The sequence below is a fragment of the Gavialis gangeticus genome, unplaced genomic scaffold (assembly GCF_001723915.1).
Source record: "Gavialis gangeticus isolate Ggan-Ray unplaced genomic scaffold, GavGan_comp1, whole genome shotgun sequence".
In the NCBI taxonomy this organism is placed as follows: domain Eukaryota; kingdom Metazoa; phylum Chordata; order Crocodylia; family Gavialidae; genus Gavialis; species Gavialis gangeticus.
This window is the reverse complement of record NW_017729025.1, coordinates 64455703-64463052: the sequence shown is the minus strand read 5'-3', so window position 1 is coordinate 64463052 and position 7350 is coordinate 64455703. Positions and strand designations below refer to the sequence as shown.

Sequence of the window (7350 nt, the reverse complement as noted above, 5' to 3'; positions counted from 1 at the left end):
CAGGCAAGGTGGGTGGATATATGGTATCTTAGGATGACCACATCCTAGTCCGTACATTCTTTGCTCCTGCAGAGCAGCAGCAATGCTTGCCTGCCTGGCATACCATGCTGCTGCTCCTCCCCTTCACGCTCCGGCCCAGGACTTTTGACCAACTATCTGGGACCAGTCTACCGAATCTGGGACTGTCCTGGTCAAATCAGAACACATGGTCACTCTGTATATCAACCACCTCTCTGCAGTTTATTTTGGTATTGCTCAGTAGGGATGTGAAAGGTTAAATGATTAATCATTTAACCTTTCATTAAATGAAGTGATAATGGGCTAGTTTACTGATTATCTTTTACCATGGGCAGGCACAGTCTAACAGGGAAGTGGGGAAGGGAAGCTGTATGGTGCCCCTGAAGGAATCAGAAGGCAGCAGGGCAGGCAGGAAGGAGGAGTGAAGATGGGGAGAGGTGAGGGGTACTAGTACCCATAGTGTAAGAGGAAAACAACCAGCAGCCTAATGATTCATCAATTAAGCAGTTAGCTGCTTGTTCAAAGGTGCTCTCTCCCAGTGCAGGGCTTCAGGTGGGCTTTGTTGTCTGACTGGTTTTACCTCTATTCCCCCTCCCCTACAGTCAGAGGACCCAGCAGCAGGTGCTTCTGATTTCCTGTGTTATAGGTTGATGGTTTAACCGATATAATTAGGGGAGGTTAAACAAATATTTCTAAACAATATTTATATCTCTATTGCTCAGTTGCACTTACTTCCTGAATTTTCTGCTTTAGCTCTTGCCTGGTATCTGTGGGTTTTGATTTTACTAGTATAGTTTGTCATAAATAACATAGTATGGTTATCACTTCTATTAAAATTACTGGGGTTTGTGAAGATGTCTGTAGAGGATGTGAGGTAATGTGATGAAGTAACGTTATTACTGTGGTTGGGCCTAAGGCTGTTTTAACATTTGGAGATCCATTTGGATGCTAGGAACCAAATTCATGTGAATACTAGTAGTTGGGTGAGGATGGTAAAAACAGAGTTGTCCCTTGCTCATTTGAGGTTCATATGTTAGACCCTGCTGAGGGTGTGAAATAAGGATCTTAAGTATACCAGGGTCTAGACCAGGGGTGGGCAAAATGTGGCCTGCCAGGCTCTTTCATCTGGCCTGCAGTGCCCCCCAACAAATTGAATCTCGCCCAGCCCTTCCGCCCACGAAGGTGAGATTGAGGCACCCATGTGTACATCCCCCCCAACTTACCCTGTTGGGCCTTGTTCCCAGCCTTGTGAGCAGAAGGGCTCTGCCCAGGCAGCAGCTCCTGGGTGGGGCTTCTGGTGCAACTGGCATCTGCTCGCTTGGGGCAGCAGGTAAGGAAGTGGTGGGACTGGTGGTTGTCGGGGGGGGTGGAGTTGCACCTGGGCAGAAGTGGAAGTGCAGCACAGAGCCTGTGCCCAGAGGGACGGAAGTGTGGAGCGGAAGCGTGGAGCTCAGCTGGGCAGGGTGTAGGTGTGAGGGTAGGGGTGTAGGGACCCCTCATGCACTGCCCTCATGGCATGTGGCCACTGCTGCCTAGCAGCAGCAGGCAGGGAGGTTAGAATACATGTGCCTGGTGCAGGTGCAATTCTGGCCAGTGCTGCATTCCACGAGGGAGTGGAGCCTGCCCTATTGCCTGCAGCTCCAGCACTGGCAGCAGGGAAAGCCCCACACTGGAGCTAGCTGCTTGCCCTATTCCCTGCCTACGCAGGTCTCCACCCACACTCCGCTGTGGGAGATTCCACTGCCATGCCCTGGAGCGCGCTCTGTCCCGGCCTGTCCATGCGTACCCTCTACGTCCTTTCTAAGTACACCTGGGGGTATGCGTACCCCCGTTGACAGTCTGTGGTCTACATTGTTTAGCTTCTCCAAAAGGTCTCTGCCCATTCAATAACTTGTTCTTTTTCCTGTTCCCCTTCGTTTAAAAAAAATATATATATGTATATGTATATATGTATAGCATCACAACTCTTGAGGACAGCTGTATCCACCACACTTATTTCCAGGTGCTAGAGTTTCATGATCATGACTCATAATGATACTCTTAGCTCTTAACTTCCTAGTTATAAATATACCCCAACACTTATGCCTGTACAGTTATTTAGTTACCTATTGAATATTTTTGTTATTAAAAAAGCTGTACCTTGGACACCAAATTAACAAATACTAAATTTATAAGAGTCTGACAATCTCGCAAATAATTTCTAAATCACTGTCAAGATCCAGATCAGCACAAGCGATTTGTAATTTATCTTGGTTTACTGGATGACTATTTTGAATCATTGTTAAAGGGCTTGCTTTTCAGGAAAGACTGAGCATGTGTGCATCCTATGACAGTCAAGTCTCATTCAAATGTCAAGTGAGGCCTCTAAAATCCTGAGTCATTTTGAAATTTTTGGTCTAGTAACAAACATTCATGATAGGCATGTTTTGAATATTTTTGTACTGTGCCATAACTTAAGGATAGAGTTCTAACTTGGATTTTCTTCCTGGCCTCTGAAATAATGTATATTTTTAATTTAAACTAAAGTAAATCATTTTGATGAGTAGTTTGAAAGGTTTTTGCACCTTGTCACATACTGGCTTTCTTGTGCCTTTATGATTTTGAAATTATTAATAGATCATAATGTTCATTTTCAGGTTCCTCAGGGAAGGATTCATTGAAGGACACCATTTAAATGCGTGACATCACTGCAGGAAGGTATCAGCAGGATAACCAACTTCTTGCTTTAGAACCTTATTTTTATAAGGGTAAGTTTGGGCTTTTGATCTTAATGTTGTTCTAAGGAGAAAAAAAGAATAGATACTGATCACTACACCTTACTTTTTCAAGTACATGTTGAAATTTGATAGCTTGTCAGACAATGTCCCATGGCAAGACAGAAAGTTCAAGAGAACTTTTCACAATATTGTGTTTTTCTTTAGTATACTTAATTCATCAGTCCTTCTATAGGGTTGCAAAAATAGAAACAATATGATAGTGCGATCCATTAGCAACCCCGAAATCTTAGAAGAAAGCAGACTACAAACCCACAACAGCCACAAAAAAGAGGGGAAAATGGAAACTTTTTTGCGTTTATTTTTGACTGATTTCAGTTTCTAATGAGATCTAATGTAATTTGTCTGTGTTGAGTAATAGTTTATTTCTGTAACAGGGTTATTACTATTCATATTTATTTAAAAAGCATTTTATTGTACACAACAAATCCATGCAGTTGGTACACATTAAAATGCCTGCATATAAAATGTAAAGCTAAGAGATTGATTAAAATAAAAAAAAAAAAAAGCAAGGGGGGGGAAAAAGACCTGTTGTATAATTTAGGCTATTTTCCTGTCAGTGTATTGCAAGTTTTTCACTCAGAATATTTACAGCTAGTGTGATTTTTTTAAACTTACCCCACTGGAAGATTTTTGATTAATTGAATATGTCTCAGAAACTTTTTCAGCTGATATTCAGAATATATTTTAATTAGTTAGTTCATTGTAGTTATAGAACCTTCTAATTCCTTTCATTTTCTTCTGTGTTTAATCTCAAAATGTTTACAGATGTTTAGGGTAACTTTTATTTTTCTCAAGCTTGGAACTTTAAAAGTGCTTTTGTATTTTAAACCCAGCAGTCTCATGATCAAATGTAGGAGAAAGGAGTTGTGGCATACATAAAGAAAAGAGTTGTAGAAATTAAAAAGAATGAATCAAATTGAATTGCTTGCACAATTATGTTAGAAAATGTTTACCTTTTAGAATTTTGAGAAACTCTAAATTTAAGAATAAGAGAAACACAAGAATTTTTTTCTATTTTTACTTCTCATTTACCAGCAGTTTGGCCACAGTCAGTTTTACTATTTCTTTTACATTCAGTTTTTCCTGCCTGTATCATCTTTCACTCAGCCGCAGGGGAAATAAAAGATGAAAAATTTAAGACTGGATCTGTGTGGCTTTATGGTATGCAGAGCACCTATAATAGTAATATTAAAATCATTTTATATCCCAACCTCTCCAGAGAGTAGTTACTAAATCTTTTAACTAGATTTGAAATTTTTTCTTTTTATGGTAGTAAATATTTTTAAAAAAATAAATAAGACTTTAAATTCTAATTTATAGTCTGTTTGAATTCTTACTGCATCACAGGAAAAAAAATATATATAGTGAAAATGCTGACTCAACTTCTCGTTGTTCAGATTATATTACTAAATTGTGCTTTGTTTTTTAAAAAAAACAAAACTGCTTTTATTTGTAGTAATAGAAATGGTAATTCACAAAGGATTTACTTTTACTAGGTGGTTTTGCAGAGAGAAACATCTTAGTTCTGAAGTAAACGGCATAAGCCAGCATGAAGGAATTTAACACTATCCTAAATATTTACTGTTTTTGAATGTGTTTTGAAGACTGCTGGCAAATAGCATGAGACTATTTCAAAAATATTTTTCAGATTCTTGTTCTGTTATGAAGGATTTTGACTTTTTTCAAAAATAAGGCCCCAAACTACAAGTGCATATTGGATAACTTTTTATTAATTTGAATAAGCCTATTAACATAGGCTTCATGAGTAGAGATGTTTGTTAGTGCGTCATATATAAACCAAGCTGAGTTTGTTTACTTTCCTTTTGTAATGAAATGTACATTTTGGGTAAAAAATTACACTTTTTATTGACAGCATTATTGCTGGGATAATATTGTAGGTGAAAGCTATTAAATTCTGCATTATTTGGTATCATTAGAAAAATTAGCTTATGTAAATCTTTTGTTTCTGAACAGCTTAGTACTTTTTTGGGTAGAAGTTATTGGGAAGCTATATTGATAGTATTATTTTTGTTTGCAACATATGAAATCCCTCAAAAATAACTTTTGAATATTGACATCTTAAGGCCTTGTGGCTAATCCCTAATGTAACATGCTAACACCTTTAAATGCCTTAAAGCACTTGTCCAGCTCAAAGTTCCACCATTCCAGGGTGTAAACTGGGCAGGATTATCTCTGATTCACATAAATTTGCAACTGTTCTGTTAAGGTGTGGCCACTTCCCCCAGCTGTGCCACTCAAGTTGAAGTCCTCCAGTATCCCAGGATGCAATGTTCTCTCCCCATATGGTGTTTTTGTACACAGCTGAAGATGGTGACACCATGAGACAGGGCGGGGCTGGCGGAGTGGGAAGGTAAGGCATGGAAAGCCAGAGCCAGTATGCCAGGATGCTGCTGTGGGGTGGGCAGAGTGTGGCCCAACGCAAGCGAGAGAGGAAAGCAGCATGAGGTGGTTCCAAGGATGTGGAGGGCACTACAGGGGAGGCTGTGGTGCTGGCTCCGCTGCCCGGCTTGACAAAGTGATGATGGCTTCATTGCTGCTTGGCCCACAAGTATTGCACTGTGCCACCCCACTGGTTTCCTCCCATAGTGCCATGCTATGACTGGTGGGAGCATCTGGTGGCAGTGGGGGGAGGGGAAGAGGCAGACAGAGAAGGTTTTTAACTCTATGCTAGCACTAAGTTGGTCAACAATTGTGTGTGGCTTACAGCATAATGTGTAACAAGGCCCTTAACTACTAATAGTAATAATACCTTTTATTGGTGTTTTCCTGATTTGAAAAAAAATATATGTTGTAATATTTGCATGTTAATTTCACAACTATTGACTTACATTTTGGCAGATTTTGGAATATCTATAATGCCAAATCACTTCACTTTTTTAGTAGAAGAAATGCTCTGGAGATCTCATCCAGATGTACTGTTGGAGGTGGATTTCCTGAAATGATAGAAATGAAAAGAATAAATTAGGTTTTCTGATGACAGAATTCACATATAAACACTAGACTATCGTATTTTGTAACCCAAGTAGATCTTTTTTCTTACCACTTCACTTATTTAGAGAGGCACTTATTTATATTCATTTGTGTAGGATATAGAGTCCTAATACATATGGAAGTATGGTATTTTAGCCCAACCATAGTCATGTAAAGTCTGCTCACAGTGCTGTCTAATATATCTTGTTTTCTGATAGAAATCTATCAAAAAGGATCACAACTACTAGGCCACATTATTTATCAAATGTATTTTGGATCCCCAGGGCCAAATAAATTCATGATCTTTAAACGTAATAGATAACTACTAGCTTATAACTTTTTATCTGCCAAAAAAGTTGGGTCTTAATGATTGCTTTTTGAGTCAGAAATCACTGCAAATTTAGAATAACCATAATGAAGTTTGGGTATCCATATTATGGTTACTTTCAAAACCTTTGTTTTTTTCCTAGAAGGAAGGTGAGTGGTACAAAGTAATACAGTTGCTCTTTATTGTATTACAATAGTAAGAAGTATCATTTCAGAATTCTGTACACTAATTTGTAGAGGTTCACTGATATATGTGTCATATCAAATCAGCACCGATAAAAGGAAAATTACCATGATTGGCTGTTTTTGGCCAGTGTAGCTGATAATGCCACCGATCTAATATGCCTTCTGGCCAGGGCCCCCGGATGCAGCATGCATATGTGCAGCTGCACACATACATGTGGCCAGGAATGCAGCCAGGGAGCATGGAGAGCAGCGCCCTGCAGGTAAGTCTGTGGAGGGGAATCAGTGTGGGGTGGGATGTGTTTGGCATATTGAGGCCCCCATGGTGATGGAGGGAGTGTTTTAGGAGCTGGGGGTGCTGCCCAGCCAGGGTGGTGAATGGGATTCGGGGCCAGGGCAGGGCGTGGGATGGAGCTCTGTGGATGGCACGTCGAGGGGGGTGCAGCTCTGGGGATACTGGGGGAGATATGGGGGGGGCATGTCCCCAATACCCAGATTTGTACACAGGGTGGATGTGGGCTGCCCACTATGGGCTCAGGGCTCTCTGCTCTGCTTCATTTGCCCCAGGGGCCCTGTGTCAGCCACGCATCCCCTGCCTGACCAACAGTGCTGGTGGTGGCTAGTTGTGCCTCTTGTTGCTGAGTGGGTTGGGGATGCATGGCCAACGCGGAGCCCCTGGGGCAAAGAGAGCAGAGCCCTGAGCCCCCAGTAAGCAGCCTGCATACGCCCTCACCCTTCTTGGCTCTGCTCTGTTTAAAAGCATCTCTGCGTTTAAATGGTGGTGGTGACGCTTGAGCTAAAGCTTATTTGGCGAGCTGTAGTTGAAGTGCCACCAGTACTGGGATGCTTATCCCTTGGATGAGCCACCTGCGACTCTGCCGTGGGCCCAATTTACTGCCATGGCTAAGCAGCTACTCCTGTCCCTGTCCCACTCCCTCTCTCACCATGGAGGCCTTGATCTGCCCTCTCCCTTCCCCCCACACCTCTTCCCCTCCACAGACTTACCTGCAGGATGCTGCTTTCCATGCTGCCTGTTTGCATTTCTGTAAATCAG

General features: G+C 41.3%; 1 protein-coding gene across 2 annotated transcripts in view; it reads left to right on the top strand.

Moving 5' to 3' along the window:
• Positions 1-2624: 2624 nt before the first annotated feature.
• ARHGAP5 (Rho GTPase activating protein 5) overlaps positions 2625-7350 on the top strand; it is an 86404-nt gene continuing 81678 nt past the window's right edge. For both annotated transcript variants that reach the window (XM_019518912.1, XM_019518911.1), the window contains exon 1: positions 2625-2765. The gene's annotated coding sequence lies outside the window, so the exon portion shown is untranslated. The remainder of the gene's footprint in view (positions 2766-7350) is intronic.